General features: G+C 32.7%; 1 long non-coding RNA gene across 1 annotated transcript in view; it reads left to right on the top strand.

The window, feature by feature from the left end:
• LOC114254431 overlaps nt 1-13,744 on the top strand; it is a 35,976-nt gene extending 22,232 nt beyond the window's left edge. Inside the window, exon 2 of the long non-coding RNA XR_003625798.2 lies at nt 11,428-13,744. This is a non-coding gene — a long non-coding RNA (uncharacterized LOC114254431). The remainder of the gene's footprint in view (nt 1-11,427) is intronic.
• Nucleotides 13,745-17,318: the final 3,574 nt, after the last annotated feature.

Below are 17,318 nucleotides of genomic sequence, written 5' to 3'. Positions count from 1 at the left end.
AAAAATTATTTTATTTATTCTTTAATATATTTTTATATGTATTTTTGTGACAAGACCGTCCTCTTTGAGTTGTTATATAGTGTCATTACATTTTTATAAATAATATTCAGTGTAATAAATATGTCAGAACTTTAAACCTAGAATCGATTAAACCATTGACGTATGCAATAGTAATAATACTATTTCTATTTTCAAATATTGATTACTAAGAAAATTAGTAGAAAATATAAATAGGAGGAGCCATATTACCACTTTCTTCATCATCATTTAAATTTTGAAAATTTCACCTGTGTGCTTTATATGCTTCGTAAAGTTTATCGGAATGCTTTAAAGAGGATTAAAGGGCCAAATGTGATGATACGTTCGGCTCGTCACTTGGAAATTATCTCGACGGGTCTTCAAATCATGTCATAACGCGGTATCGACGACAGTTCTGTCCAGGGTCCTTCGCAAAGGGATTAAATCGACAGCGGCCAACGCGAAAGCGCATACATTGCCGCGATAACAGGAGATTCGAAACTTCTTCCAGCAAATGGACCTTTCTGCCTAGCGTTCACCGTAAACCACGGCGGTGCATTTAATTCCCTCTTACTTGCGATGACGTTCTTCCGACTACTCTCCTCATTCCGCGAGACCATTCGCCCACTCGCGCACCTTTTTACTCTTTCTTTAATGGGTACTTTTCGCGTCGCTCGTATAACATTAGAACCGTCTATCGTCGAAATGTACGCATTTCCACGCACATTCAGGACGGTTTCAAAGGAAACGGTCCTGCAGTAGATGTATTGTGAAAGTTAATAATTTTATTATACGTTGTTAAGTCCACGCAAGCTGCTAATTGCAGAAGTAGCTTTAATCTTTTTACATAGCGCAACATTTTTATTATGTCCGCAAGTAATTTAAACACTCGTGTTATGCGATTGCGGAGGAAAGGCTGAAAAGTGACAAAGAAAACGGACAATAACACTGGCATTTTTTTACTATTAGGAACACTAAAGTTTCTTTTTGTCTCTTACTGTACAGCTTTTGTGGCTTCTTTAACGCCGACATATTTAACGTTTACGGCAATGCAATCTGGCGCACAAAACACAATTTATGGATATTTTATATTTTATAATGTCATCTGTAAGAAAGTAGAACAGAAAAGAGCTAAAGCGAGAACGAGAGAGAGAGAGAGAGAGAGAGAGAGAGAGAGAGAGAGAGAGAGAGAGAGAGAGAGGAAGTAGGAGAGAGAGAGAGAGGAGAGAGAGAGAGGGGAGAGGAGAGAGAGAGAGAGAGAGAGAGAGAAGAGAGAGAGAAGAGAGAGAGAGAGAGAGAGAGAGAGAGGAGGAGAGAGAGAGAGAGAGAGAGAGAGAGAGAGAGAGAGAGAGAGAGAGAGAGAGAGCGAGGGGGCGGAGAAGAAAAGAAGAAAAGTTTTGGATCGCTGATTTATATTTTTTCTGAAACATGAGATGGAAGAAAAATTTACATATAACACTTTCGATTAATTTGATATAACTTTCTAATGTTAAAAGTATTTGTAGTATCGGCTTTATTTCTATCTAAATTTTATGTATACAAGGTGTTTGGTAAAGATTTATGCAATCATTATAAACAGGTAAAGCGCATTAAACTGAACAGAAAAGTCGTTTACCATTTTGCAATTTTCGCAATAGTTAATAAGTTGTTGATTACACAGACACACAAAAAAGTGGTTGGTTTGGCGGATCAAACTAATTAATTTTTATGTATTTTGACTCGCTGAATTAAAATCCAAGGTCAGAATTGTTGAATTGGCTTACTTTTTCCTAATTTAAAAAAAAACACCACTTTTTTGTGTATCTGTGTAATCAATAACTCGTTAACTATTGCAAAAATGGAAAAACGGTAAAGGACTTTTTTGTTCAGTTTAATGCGCTCTACCTGTTTATAAAGATTGCATAAGTCTTTATCAAACACCCTGTATATGTATAAACTTGTTACGTTTTTTATCTTTTTGTAAATTAAAGTACATATTTGGAAACGGCCAAATTATAGCCTACACAATCTCATAATATCGATAGTTGAATTATTCGCAAATCGTGGAGCCGTTTGAAAAGAGATCGGCAAGCATATTGTTCAACTTAATTTAATTTGGCACGCGTTCAGAAATTCGCAGATACGCTTTGTCAGCGCTTTGCGGCGTGATCGATTAGATCGTCACGCGAGAGAATTCGGATTGGCCGGTGAATTCTTCAGCTCGCTCGTTGCCCGAACACGTTCTGCCTGTCGAGTCGCAATGCACGATCGCGCAAAAGAGATTTAATTAATACAATTGACCCGAGAGCGGTCGCTCTCTTGCCGGTCGCCTTGCAATTTCAATTTCTCTTTTGGAATGCGCTTCTCTTTCTCTCTCTCTCTCTCTCTCTCTCTCTCTCTCTTTCTCTCTTTCTCTCTTTCTCTCTTTCTCTCTTTCTCTCTTTCTCTCTATCGAGTGTGAAGTCGACGAAGTCGGGTGTTATCATCGTCCTTGCCGTCGACGCGACGCCTGGATTAAACGCATTTTCCAAATTCCGAAAACTCGCGACGGACTCGTAAATTGTCCTTTGACACGCGCTTTGACGGCAAACAACTTCTTTTCATGTTTCATGAAAAGTTAAATTCTACTTTGGCTGCGTATACATAATCTTCAGATATTGCATTTAACTCTGCTAATAATTTTATTATTTCTAATTAGAACTAACTTTAACCATTTTTTATTGTTAATTTCGATTTGGTTTTCTAATATTATAATATATAGGTGTTAAAAAAGAAAATCTTTTTTATAAAGGTAACCGTTTTTTAGAAGAAAATTTAAAAAAATAATTGCTTTTCTTAGCACAAAAATAATATTTTTCTGCATACAAGCAACTTGTCCGGCTTGATGTTACATGTACGATTTTGAAGTATACTTAATTAATAAAATAAAATTTACGTTATAAAAGGAATTTTATAGAGTTTGGATTTCAGTGATATTTTCTTATTCCAAGCGTTTATTGACGATCGAACGCCATGAGAGAAACAATATGATTCAACAAAGTCTCATGATGTTACATGCAAAACAGTTAAATTTGTGTTTAATAATAAAATGTATTTTTTTTATATTAAATAATAACAATTGCTTTATTTAATCAAACTCTGTTTTAAAAAAATAGCATATAATAATACAACAATAATAGTATGAAATAACAGTAATATAAAAAATATTATTTTTTATTAAACATTTTATATTTATTCTAATTTTATTATTTTTGTCCGGTTAAATTTTATTACGAAAAAGGAAATTTCCGGCAATTTAGACTTTCAGTAATCTTGTGCTTAATTAGACATAAAAATATTTCAGAATCACTATTAGTGCGAATATATCGCGCGATCGAAATCAAATTTGTATTTCAATCGCGTTGCGAAATCGATCGGGTATATCTAGGATATGTTAAAAAATTCATTCATACTTGTACGCTTGTATGCAAGTCCGGTAATTAAACCTGTCATTGTACTGAGACGTAGCGGAGAGAGCGCGCAACCGACAAGCGTACTTGTCGCTTTACGTAAACCATTTAGAAACGACATTTTGTCCCCCGGCTCGCTCGCGCGCGTCCTTCCTTTTTTTACGCCCTTCGCCCTAATAATGCTCGTGTCACCGGCAGGCGCATTAACGTGCGCTTTCCCTTAAATAATACTCCACGGGAGAGCAAGAAAATGCACGTCAGTCTGTTCAAAACGGCCGTTGACTCGCGTGGGCTTAATTAATGCGGGTTTCGCAAAAATTTTGTTACTAGAAATTGCAACACTTCTTTGCGGTAAATTTGTGCCTAATTACTCGGCAATTTTCTTTGAGAAATTAAGTGAATGGATACCGTAAAAATAAAAACAACGTGTACGTTTAATATTACGATCGCTGTTTTACGTGAATGATGTGATGGAAAAGCTTTAATAAGCTTTCGAATATAGAATGCAAGATTACCTGTACAAAACAGAAAAACATTTTTATCTTGAAAAACCTTTACATTTGAAATGTTAAATATTAAAATAAAATTATGTAGCAATAAATAGGCATAATTTACCTACATGAAAAATTTTATATATGTAGTTTTATCAAGAAAAAGATATTTTTATTATTCAATAATAATTTTTGTAAGTTGAGAGGCAAAAATGCCGGAGATAAAAAGTAAGAAAGTTTTCAAATAATATCAAGGACAAAAATTTTTAAATATCATATATTATTATTAAAACAATCATACAGTGATGGCAGAAAATATAGGCACACTTGTTCTTATTTTTTTAATTTGTAAACATATACGTTAACGCTTCAACAAAATATTTTTAATTTAAAATTTTTTATTCAACAATAGCATGTATTAAAAGTGTATCTATGTAAAATTTTTTTACAATTAAAGAAACAATGACAAGAGTAGATGTACTAATTCTTTCTGCCACTACTGTATATGTGTATATATATATATATATATATATATATATATATATATATATATATATATATATATATGAAAGTTTCGCGCGTTAAATACATTACATATAAAACAAATAGCAATAAAATGTTATATTATCCATTATATTAAAGAATATAATTATCATGCGAAAGTAATACTACGCATCACGTGCATGCGTGTGTATGTGTGTAATACTTTTAATACCTGCGAGAAAGTTATTTTTTCGAATGTTGTCAACAGTCAAGCAGCATGAAAAGACAAATATCATACATGCTTTTCTTATTCTATCAGAAGCTGATAATAATTAGAAGCTAACCATAATCTCCTTTACATTATTATTTAGTTTTATATTTTTAAATATTATATTTATTTTATAATTACAGTGAACCGAATTAAGATTTTGGAAATACTTTTTACACTTTAGTACTTTGATAATGCTACAAATTAATTAATACAAATAAGCTTTAACATCATATTTCTTTACACGACATAATTTTTGAAACATTTGAATATATTTGTCACAATTATTTTTCATGAAAAAAGTAAATTTAGAATAGAATTTACTGAATTCTTTTAGAACATTTGTTGAGAGAAACAGTAAAATGGAAATGAGAATACCGTGTTTAATAAACAGAATTATCATACAGCATCATTATTATGTCTTATTAATCTCTTAAAATAAGAAATACGATGTTCCCAGTCAAACGTTAAAAAAAATTGCAGAATATCAATGACAAAACGTTACTTTTCCAAACTTATAACATAAATTTATTTCTATTTAATGATAAAAGCGTTGCTTTTCCAAACTTATAACTTAAATGTATTTCTATTTTAAAAAAGTCAAAAATGTTGAACAATATATTTAACATTACACATGAAGTAAACTTCTAAATGCATTACAATTAATTTTATAAATACTAATTCATGATTATAAATATCTTTGCAACTGTGATTATATTGATTTACAAGCGTAAGCGTTCTTAGTTACAATAATTAAATATATACATAATTAATTGTATTTTAATAATTAATTATTTATAATATGTAACTTATAAATGAACTATACCTATTTGGATATTGCAGTAATTGTTTTTTTAGTAAAGTAAATAATATGTTCACGATGCATACAAGTTTGAAATGTAACTCTATAGTTTCAATATTATAAAATACGGAATCAACGTATCCTTATTAATTTATTGATTTATCCAAATTGTTTATAAGTTTAAAATATAAAATATAATTTTACTTTTTGTTGTAAATATTATAATCAAATTAATAAATTAAACATTTTGTTTTTTAAATATTAACTTTTAAATTATCGAATAATTAGTACTGTCAAAACTGTTTGAGTGTTTGCTAATTATGCAGTAATTTCAAGAGTTATGCAAAATTTGCTTGCAAATTCTACATAAACATGGTATAAGAATGGACACATTGACAAAAAATGTTAAATAATAGCTTATACTACATTAAAAATATGAAGTGACTCCTGTTGATTAAAAATTTATGATTGTAAAATAATTAATGTTTAATTTTATAAAATCGCTTTATACTTTGTAACAATTCAAAACAAATTAGTACTTGTCTAAAGTGCCTGTCACTTTCCAATAATCAAGATGTCATCAACAAAACGTTAATACGATAATATTTTAGAACTTGTAACATTTCAAAATAAGTAATTCTTGTATACAACATTTTTATGAAAAAAATTTGAATAAAACATTAAAAATGATATTTTTACACTGTAATTATATTTAGAAATGTTACATTATGAAGTAACAGTTCAAGCACACTTATGGAATATTATATCATAATGTTCATAAAATTCTCATAAAATAAATGTTTTAAAACATTGATATAAAGTTCTTTGCTTACTGTCTAATTATATAACAAGTTAATCATGATGGTCCTTTCTGTTAATATCTAACGCTTTAATGTTGTAAAAAATGGAATCTATGTTTCTGTTTGTTTCGTTATCTTTCACAGCAGAATCTAAAGTACAAACATTACATATAAAATGATTAGAGAAGAAAGTGTAGAATTTATATACTATAATATATGATTAGTACTATAAAATTATATATCTGTTGCGTCGTTATATGATTGTTGGATGGAATTGGGATTCTTATTGTCTACATGTGTATCTAAAAAAGTTATGCAATATTACAATATTAAATTTTATAATTATATGTATATGAATTAGAACATGGTATGTTAATATTCACAGTATTTACCGTTTTCATGATCTTCTGCTACTTGAACCTAATCGTTGATCATTAACATCTGTATGTACATCCTTTTTAGGTATTACCATTTAAGTTTACTTAAATATATGACACACTTTGATAAATAATTGACAATTACATTTAATAATGTAGATCTACATGTGTGATTAAAGATTTTATATGTAAGATTGTTATCGTTGAATACAAAATATTGTAATGTAGTACCTTTAATTGTTTGTTTAACATTTTGTATCTGTTTTCCTATTTCTTTGAGATATTTACATTTTAGGTGATTTTTGATGGAATGTATTTTTGTAATTTCTTTAAATAATGCAAAGGGTTTTCATCTGGTGTTCAATGCTTTCATATTTTTTATTCTCATTTATTCTATCGTTATCCTTCTTGATTTTCTGTTACTTGTCGACTTGGACCTGGTTGATTAATATCAACATTTGTATTTGCATTGATCCCTTGTGTTATTGGTTGTTGGGTTACATTTAAAATTTTACTTTTGCCCACATATGGGACCAATTCTATGTCTACGCGTTTCTTTAGAAATTCTGTTCCACAAAAATAATCAAACTCTTTCTTGCATTCTGTGCATGTGCATATATATACCTTCAGATTTTCCTTATGGAATTGAATATATAATTGCATACTCATATCTGTCTAATTGCGAATTTTAGTCTCAATTTCTTCTAGCATTTTTGAAAATTTTTTTGAATGTCTTTTTATCAGATGTAACGCGGCACTATACGGAAAGAATTTTCTCTTAAAATTTACCTTCAAAATCTGATAATTGTGGGATAAAGTGTGACCTCGAGAAATTTTACTATACTTTTTAGTAAAATTTACTGAAAGTAAATTTTACTATATTTTTAGTAAATTTTACTAAACAGTATAATAAAATTCCTTGAGGTCAAACATTATTCCACAATTACAGATTTTGAGGATAAATTTTAAGAGACAATTCTCTCCGTGTACTTATGCGTCTAGTTTCGAAATAGCAAATATTGCATATTACGTTGGGCCTTTTTATTGGCGTGACATATCGCTATATTAAAGTTTTGCGACCCCATGTGATTCCTGCCTCTTGTTTCTTCTAATTAATTTCAATCGTAAAGATTGTTCAAACTTCTTAATATTATTATGAGAATTTTTCAAATGTTTAAATAAGAATTTTTGTCGGAGAAATAAATTAATTATACAACCACCAATATTACATATTATTTCATAAATATTTTTGTCAAATTTGAAGTAATTTAACAATATAGGATTATTAATATTGTAATATTATTACTAATAATGTTTCTCTTTAATTAATTAATTCTTGTCGATGATGATTTAAAACATGGTTTTCTAATTCATCGTGACAATAATATTTTAACGTGATTCAAATTTTTTGCAGATTGTTGTTCGCCAACGCAATTGTGACGTGAACCATAATCATAGAAGTTCTGTCCATTTGGATATCTTTTTTTCTTGCATGTTGTATGCTTTATTATTTAATAACGTCTGTAAAATGATTTCTTTTTTACTGAGTAGGATGAATTTTGTTACACTTGTACATATAATGTGCTCTTTCAAATGACCGTTATAATATTGAAGTAAATATATGTACAATGTTTTGATAAAACTTAAAATTATTAAATTTTAAATAAAAATAAAATAATATGTAAGGTTATTATTATTTCATATATAACCAAGAATATAATTTCTATTTAACAATAATTGTTGAATAGAAGACGTTATAATTTTCATTTAATAATAATGCTTGCTCTTACTTTTTCTGTGTGCATTTTATATAAATTTAATTGATACCGAATAAAATCAATAATTTTATTATAATATTTGATTGATTGTTGGAGCACGTTTGCGAGTATTTCGTTTTCTTTATATTTTCTCTTGCAAAAGAAAAATCGTATTGTATATTATTGATTCCTCCTTATATCCGAGATTCTCCTCGTATACGACGGTTCACGACAAATGAGCCGTATCAAAGTTTCCAAACTGAATTGTTTCCCATGGTTACGCAAAGTATACTCACCCTACATATAAATATAGTGTGTTGCGTGTGTTCATTTTTGTACCAGAATGTGTGAAAACACATTGTTGTGTCACAATTTGCGCTTAGTACTGCGCTTATTATGCACATATTTTAGTAATGTAAAAAGGTACAAATAACTATGATTAATAATATAAAAAAAACGGATAAAAAGTAATTTTTTAAAAATAGTAATTTAGTTTATAATTTTAATTTCTTACTAAATTCTTTCTATTTTCATAATTGTTAATCGAGTATAAAAGTGAAAATAATCGCCAATACCAACATATATCTCCTCCTTATTTTTGAGAAACTAAAGCACATTAAATGCACATTTAAATGCATTGATTAATAACACAAAACTGCGTTTGTGTTGTTAATCATGTTTGCGTTGTTATTTGAAAAAAAAGAATAATTTTTTACAATTTTGTATGCATTAAATTCGAATTCGTAACCAAAAATTTAATATCAAGTTTTTTGTAGTGCAGTAATTCATTATTGATATTTTTATTTGTGATATTTTGCATTGAGACCACATGAGACAATCGTTCTACTTAATACTGTGCGACTGCATTCACCCCTAAGAACAAAGCGCGCCAGAGTTTTAATGATACCGGTGGAAAATAATTTGATATTTTTATATCAAAGTACAATGAGACATCAAAGCCTGTTTTACCGACATTTTTTAAATAAACTGATTTTTTAATTGGCTCTAGAATTGTAAAAGTCTTTTACAGAATACGTAGAATTGTTATTTGATGACAATATTTGTTTAATATACGAAATCTACGATATATACATATATATATATATATATATATATATATATATATATATGTATATATATTATATACAAAATGAAATTGTATTCCTCTAAGAATATCATGTATGAACAATATCGTGCAATTAAAATTAAAATTAAAAGCTTAGAAAAAAAATTAACTCCTTTAATTTTTTATAATTGCAAATCCAGGTACAGGATGTTAAAAAGAGCAATCTAAAAAAATGTTTTTCATTCTCGGTATAAATCCAGTTCATATAATGATATTGATACGTGTACTTTAATTCTGGAAAAGATTTTGAAATCAATAAAAGAAATACATACAAAATCTGATTAATAATGTGCACAAATGACTCTACATTATCGTATCCTGATTAAGTTTGACAGGTGCTTTAGCATCTCTTTAAGCTCTTTTTGAAGTCATTCATACATTGAGTGCGACGCTACAAATTTTTAAAAGTAACTAAACATTTTTTAAAGTAGCTAAACGTTTTAACCACTTTTTTTTTTAAACTTGACGCAATTCAGATCCAGCGCATTGAAAACTACGGGAAAACTACTTCTTTTTTCTAAACAGGCAGAAAAAATTAAAGTTTACAGACCTTTATATAATGTCATAATGAAGAAATATGTAATTGTCGTCAATAGATCCTTAATCCTTGAGACTTTGCAATAGATTTGACGCTTCATCGAGCAACAATTGACCCGAGTAATAAGTGATTTGACAGTCTGCGGCCGAGCGTTTCTATGTATAAGTAGGTGTAAAAGTATCTTTATTTTCAATTTTCATAATAGCCATATCGACCAGCTGCGCCGACAAGCGTAGAACCAAGGTCGTATGTACCATACATATAAATGTTTACGTGTGTGCGTGCGCGCGCGCGCGCTCGCGCACGTGTATGTAGACGGATAGGTAGGGCGATGTAATCGAAAAGGATGACGTGCGAGTGGGATAAAGAGAGCGAGAGCAGGGATGACTATAACATGTAGCGCAAAAGAGGACGAGGTAGATATCAATCATAGGGGGTTTAGGCCTGTCAAGCCACATACTGACTACGCGCGACGATAAAGACACCGAAATCGAACGACGCGCGAGAGACTTCACCGGCGCTTTTACCTTCGTCCTTTAAACTTTAAAGAGAAACGAGTTGTACCAGTTGTCCATCGCGCACGTCATGTTGTTCTTTTTTTTTTATTGCGAGAATGCGCGCCATGCGAGTTGCAAACGCCGTTCCACACGATTGTCGCAGGCTTCCGTAAAAATGTGCAGTATGTGCCACAACAGTCAAGACCAATTCAACTTTATGTTCGATTTATCCTTGTTTAATATAATAAAAGACACATTCTCCCTCCCTCCCTCTCTCTCTCTCTCTCTCTCTCTCTCTCTCTTCATTTTAAGTTTATACTTTCGCGGAGATCAGTGCTCTGGTGTAGCTTGCCTCTCCGTTAAGTTTCGGATTTACGGTCGGCTTCGCAAATGATTTCGGTAGACTCGGTATAAATCGCGTATCATATTTACCGAGTTTACAAGCAACGTATACTCGCTCGGCGGATGCTTTATACGGCGTGGTTTTGCGTGCGCGTGGGTATTCCTCGCCCTATCCCGCAGGAACTTGGGACGGCGCGGCGCGGCGGCCCCGGAGAGAACTCGAAGGAGAATAGAATGGAAAATAATAACTTTTTCATTTAGCGAGGGAGCGGGGCATTTACCGCGATATAAGCGCGTGGTTGCACAATAAAACTAAGGCGACTCCATCGCCGACGACGACGACGACGACGACGATGACGACGGCGCTCCGTCGCGCGTCGTACGTCGCCGTTTTATCTTTTTCCTCCGCGAAGGAGTTGCCGTGATATCGAGTGTGTTATTGCACGCGTCTATATATATACCGCACGTATCAAGATTTCCGTTCTCCCTTTCTGTTGCAGGAAACCCTCGATCTGGAGCCCGATGAACGGGGGTCGACGGGGGTGAAGACTCAAACGACTTGCCGCCACGTTGCTTTGTTACCGTGTTTCTTCATCCGTAAGTTTTTCACGTAAATACATCGATTACCGTCGCTGCGACTTGATGGCACACAGGGAGCTGTTAAAATACCAACAATCAAGAATATCGTGGCTCGAAATGAATAACCTCTGTCTGTACGTTCCCGCTTGTTAGTCCAAGGTGTCTCGCGCATCTGTTGCTCGAGTACACGAGCGGATAAATTATTATTCGGTTTGCACGCATGCTGGGTAATAAAGAGAAAACTGTTTAACTTAATTAACGAAAGATAAAAAAGAGTAAAAATGTACATGTTTGGGTACAAATGCGGGAGAATTTGAGACTTATGAATTATTTTTACTCAGGGTATTTCGCTGTCTTTGTACCGCACTTGTTACACCTCGCGTACCACGCAATTTCTGTTGGACTCGTGCTATATGGTAATAATTGTCTATCAAGTAACAGTAGTATATAGTGTAACCTAGATTCGCACTCGTCTTTGTAATGTAATTTCCACTTAGTATGCGTATGTTAGCGTACAGGGTGTGTCGGCAGTGAATAAATTAAAAAAAAATCGATCGTTACGAATTTGTTATAAGGACATATGTGTCGCATCTTAAAGTGGCGTAAAAAAATTTGAAAATTTAATGTATTGTTCTATTATTACGTTTGAATATCTGAGTAAAATTTAAGCACTCTTATTGATTTAAAAGTTGTTAGAAAATTTTTTTTGTTTGTTTTTAAATCTTATTTGTAATACAAATTTGACGGAAAAGTAGCGTTACAAATAAAATCAAATTTTATATATATATATATACTAATAAAAACCTATGATAAATATTCGTGCAAAAATTTACTTGAATCCACTTACTGCATGGTTCAAAAGTTACTTGCCCGAAACTATAGTAAAATAAAATTATTTTTGCACAAGTCATTAGAAGCTAATTTTGTTTTCTTTGCATTTGGTCTCAGAACCAAATATAACAATAAAGAAGCCTGAGAAACCTGCTGTTTTAAATGCAATAACTCATAGTTGATATTGTAGAGCCAAAATGTACTAACATGAGTATGTGTGTGTGTGTGTATTAGATGGAATTTATGTTCAGACGAATCTAAAATGATCAAAATTACATGCCTTGTCGATGATTGCATCAAGAAGCTTACGCTCCATAAACGTAGACCATAAACGATTGCTATAAACGAGATGTTAATTCCAAAGATTGTTTCAGAGATAAGAAACGGGACTCGTTCGTTTTTACGGGCAAATTAAAACGCCATGGTGACGGGCTACGCGAATGTTAAGATATCGATCTGGTAAACTTTTGATCCACCCTGTAGATCGGCGTGTGCGAATGTGTGCGCGCGCGTGTATGCGGTGCAGCGCGCAATATCCAAGCTACCTGTCGGCCATCAACGTCTTCGTACGATTTATCGTGACGTTACACGCGAGCGAGCCTTTCCGCCTACACCCTTCCGCCTTTCCGCCGGAAAACTTTTTCAATTCGTGCCGGTTTCACCTATTAGCGTCGCGCGAATTTGCCTGGCTATTAATCCTACTTCAGGCTTTTGCTCGCGCGCGTATCCGCCGGATAAGGCCTCGGGTGTGGATGTGCGTGATATTCGTGACATCTCAACAGGTCACATCCCTTGTGCGTTTTCTCCCTTTTTCTCTCTCTTCTGTTCGCGGAAGCATAGTGCTTCCGTGTTGATCATCTATCCCAACCGGATATAATTCGTTTATCTAGAACGATGTATCGAATGTGAGAACGACAAATGAGCAAATATTGAAACGTATAGAATTCGAAATTGCGAACCTTTCAATATGTGCGATCGTATGGAAGATCGTAACTTTGATATAATTTTTTCGTTCTCTCATTTCTCTTTTATTTTCGACTTTGAATTTATTTCATTTACACTTCACATTTTTCCGCAGCGCGTTTGCCACTATCTGTATAAAATAATCTAGATGAATTAAGAAGTGGCTTTATCTTTATCTTTATCTAAATTATTGGAGTATATATGCTATTTCCATTTTTACCTAGATAAAAAAATTTTTTATCTTTTCAAATTATCTACGTCATTCTAAGTTAATGTGAACAATAACGAATATGAAGTATTGTTCTTAGTTTCAACCTCCAATTATCTTAATAGAAGAATTCTTAAATTAAGAACATATGTGAGTTATAACGTAATGTGAGTTATATATTCTCCGCATATATTTTTAACTTTGTTTTTTTATTTGCGTATTGAATAAAAAAAAAACATTTTTTGTTTGATTGAATCTTTTGAAAAACTTATGTTTTTAACAAATATAGATTTAGAAATAAGAATACACAGATATTGTTTTCATATCTTAAATTGTTTTGCTCAGCAAAGATATTATGAAATTATCTAGATAAAACGATGCATAATTTAATGTTTTATTTAGATAAGCTTAAAATTAAACTTCTTATCTAAATTTACATCTTTACGTGTAATTTATTTTATCTTTATCTAGTTAATTTTAATTTATGTAAATACGACACACTATTAATATTATTTTTTTATGATATATAAATATAAATAAAAAATTAGAATATACTTTATGCATCGTCAAGTGCCGGTTGGTACAGTAATGCGACCACACTTAATGATAACTTCATATCCCCAGGTTTTACTCGCATAATTATTATAGTGGAGATAGATTCCTAGATATTAAAGTTGTGCATGTTTAGAATGTTTATTTACGTGACAATTTTAACGAGTATTCAGTACGAACATTGCACAGGTCATCATTGGTATTGTTTATTTTTATTAAAACAATGGGATTAAGTAATATAATTTGAGAAGTGTTAAATTTGACTTAAATTCAGTTTATTATTCATATAAACTGCTATTATTAATACGCTTTAAAACTAAATAATTCTAGATTATAGAAATAGGTTCTATAGATTAAATGAAATTGGTTCTTTAACTATATGCCTTGTTAGCTATACGCGTTATAAAATAATAAATGTTTTTATACATATAAAAGTTAAAAGCAAAATATTATTTAGCTGAAGAAATCTCGATTCGCAGTTTATTTTTTAATATTTAACAATATACTTTATTAATACTGTCACGTAACCGTGCCTTTTTCATTCGCTGCAACGAAACACGTGTCTGTGACAATACTCGCGCGTTCCCGCTAGAACTTGTTTGTCCATTTTACGAAATCGAAAGAGTAATCGGAATTGGCACGTATGAGCGCGATCGCGGGGAGGGGCGAGGGTAGGAGGGTAAACGGGCAGCACCGACCGAAATTAATTTTCCCGATGAGAAATAATCCCTCAGATTGCGAGGAGTCGATTCCCCGACCGCATGTACGCGGGCATTAATACATCCACGTGTGTGCCGCAGTTTGCTATGCACAAAGGGGCGAAGGGCGCGGGGCGCGCGGTCGGCGCGGGGTAGTAGAGATATTAATGCCACCGATTAATGCTCTAAACGTTACGTTAATCGCCATTAGCCGTTCGTACGCCGGTCGTACTGCGTGCGTAGATCAACATTGTTTGCCGATCGCGTACGCGTGTGTCGTGAGCGCGAGCGCAGCTGGCGATGCGAAACACACGCGCGCGCGCGGCTATGTCTCGCGAATGTAAGCGTGCCGCGGGCGTCCGTCGCGTCGCGTCGTTGTGATCACGTTCCGCCCGTATTATAACGAATTACCGCCGATGATGAAACGCACCGTGGAAACGAGTGACAGTGATTAGTAAATGAGTTGTCGCTGTTCCAATGTCCCGTTGCCGGCTGTCGCGCAACGTGAGCTGTCAAACTCGCAAACGGATTAAGGGCTCATTACGCGCGAATCGATCGAAGGATGTGATTTGTTCTTTCTGGAAATGATTTATCTCTTTATCGAGGGGGGGGGGGGGGGGCGAGGGGCTTTCCGAGCCGCCATACCGTATTATAGTATTAACGATATAGTATCGTTCAAAAGTTTCAACAAATGACAACAAAATTTGGAGAGCAAATTGTAGACGAAGGTACAGAAATTGTTTTTACATTTTATATCAAATATTTTTTAACTGCCTTTAATTTAAAAAAACAAAACCATTTCTTTTAAACAATATTTTTAGATTAACCCCAACACATTAATCAGCGTGTGTATTTGATAACTAATGCACTATCACTCATTTTTGCAGATCGTCGTCGTTTTGTTTCTTTTTTATTTTATTTTTTGTATAAAAGCTAAATTAAAATATAATACGTCAACATTTTTTTGACTCGTTAAAAAGCCAACTCTAAATAGATACATACATTTTGTAAACAATTCAGTTCTTTTTTTTTGCAAAAAAGCAGAACTTATTGAAACTTTTGATTATACTCGAATTGAAATTTTATTCTTACCTTCGACCTCAATTAGATATTATAAATCTACTTTAAACATTCAAATAGATCTTTTTTTTAATACTGTACTTAATCTATTGACTATAAAGTGGGTTTGTGGAGAGTTATAAGAGGTTTTTCAAGGGGCTTTGTCACAAACCTCTTTTTAACCTCAAAGTAAGAAATTTTCCAATAACTACCACTTTAAGGCACAAAGCAGGAGCTGAAGGGATCTTCTGATCAAAATTTTGAAAAGTAAAATTTCAGCTCGGGCGATACCTGTATATTTGTGCTGTATCTTTATTGAAAGAAAAAGAATAGGGATTCCGTGTGTTTGTTTCGTACGTAGAGGCTACAGGATTTTTTTGAGAAACTTTTAGACAATTTATTTCGGCATATATCATAGATACCGTATCGATTTATAAAACCGTTCCACTCCATTTAAACTCGCGGCCGTTTTGTTTTCGCTTATAATCATTCAAGTTTCGCAATATAATTGTACAGTCATTCGATTATCGATTGCGAAAAATCACGTTCGACGCTGAATTTTACCGTTGTGCGATTTGAAAATTTAATTGAAATTCCCGACTACCAGGATTAAAAGTAAGCGTTGTTTGTTATTAAATAATATCGCGCGCGATACGCCGTGTTAATATTGACATTTGACGATAGGCTACGCGGACGTGCGTAACATCAGATTAACGTTGCAGTGTGAAAACGCGTAATCGATATGGTTGTCTCTGCATTTGCAACGATTTCATGTGAAGGCAAATGTTTCGATGATATAAATTCACTTGGTTGTATCATAGACAGACTGCGCTTTACTGTTTTACTGCTTTATACACCCGTGTGATAAAACTGCATATCCACGAGTGCGCGCATCTGTTTGTTTTTTCCCCGTCTGTATATAATAATGAATTGTATTATATGTGTTTCAATAGAAAAAAAAAGATTTGCCTCGGCTAGACACAAAACACACCGCTATGTTTATACAAAGTTATTTCTCGTAAACATAATACAAATGCAAATAAGAAACAAAAGTTTAATACTTTATTTTTAGAATTTAAACGTAATCTATAGAATTTTCATTCTCTCTCTCTCTTTTGAACAGGTTGAAGAAGTTTTCGCTGTTAAAAAAAAAAAAAGATCTTGATTTGAGTGCAAAAATAAAAAATCTGACAATATAACGTGTCAATTTGGCATGTTTTCAATTTATATCAATTTAAATATTCGCTACGCAAATGTAGGCGTGATTATATTTATTACACATGGGCGTGAGTCTAATGACACGTCCATCCAATTTGATCATAAATTCCACTGTATCGACGAAACCGAGATTCAAACTCGATCGATTCGCGAGTTGGGTTGCACTTAATTACAAGAGACAGGCGCCGAACCTCGCACTTTCGTTGTGATTATGCGAAACCGTTGTTCCGTTTGTCCCGCCTGTTGACAGTACACTGTTGACGGTTGACGGACAAAGAGCTTT

Source organism: Monomorium pharaonis, chromosome 6 (genome assembly GCF_013373865.1).
Source record: "Monomorium pharaonis isolate MP-MQ-018 chromosome 6, ASM1337386v2, whole genome shotgun sequence".
NCBI classification, from domain to species: Eukaryota; Metazoa; Arthropoda; class Insecta; order Hymenoptera; family Formicidae; genus Monomorium; species Monomorium pharaonis.
The sequence above is the reverse complement of the archived record's forward strand: the minus strand, read 5'-3'. Positions and strand labels throughout refer to the sequence as shown.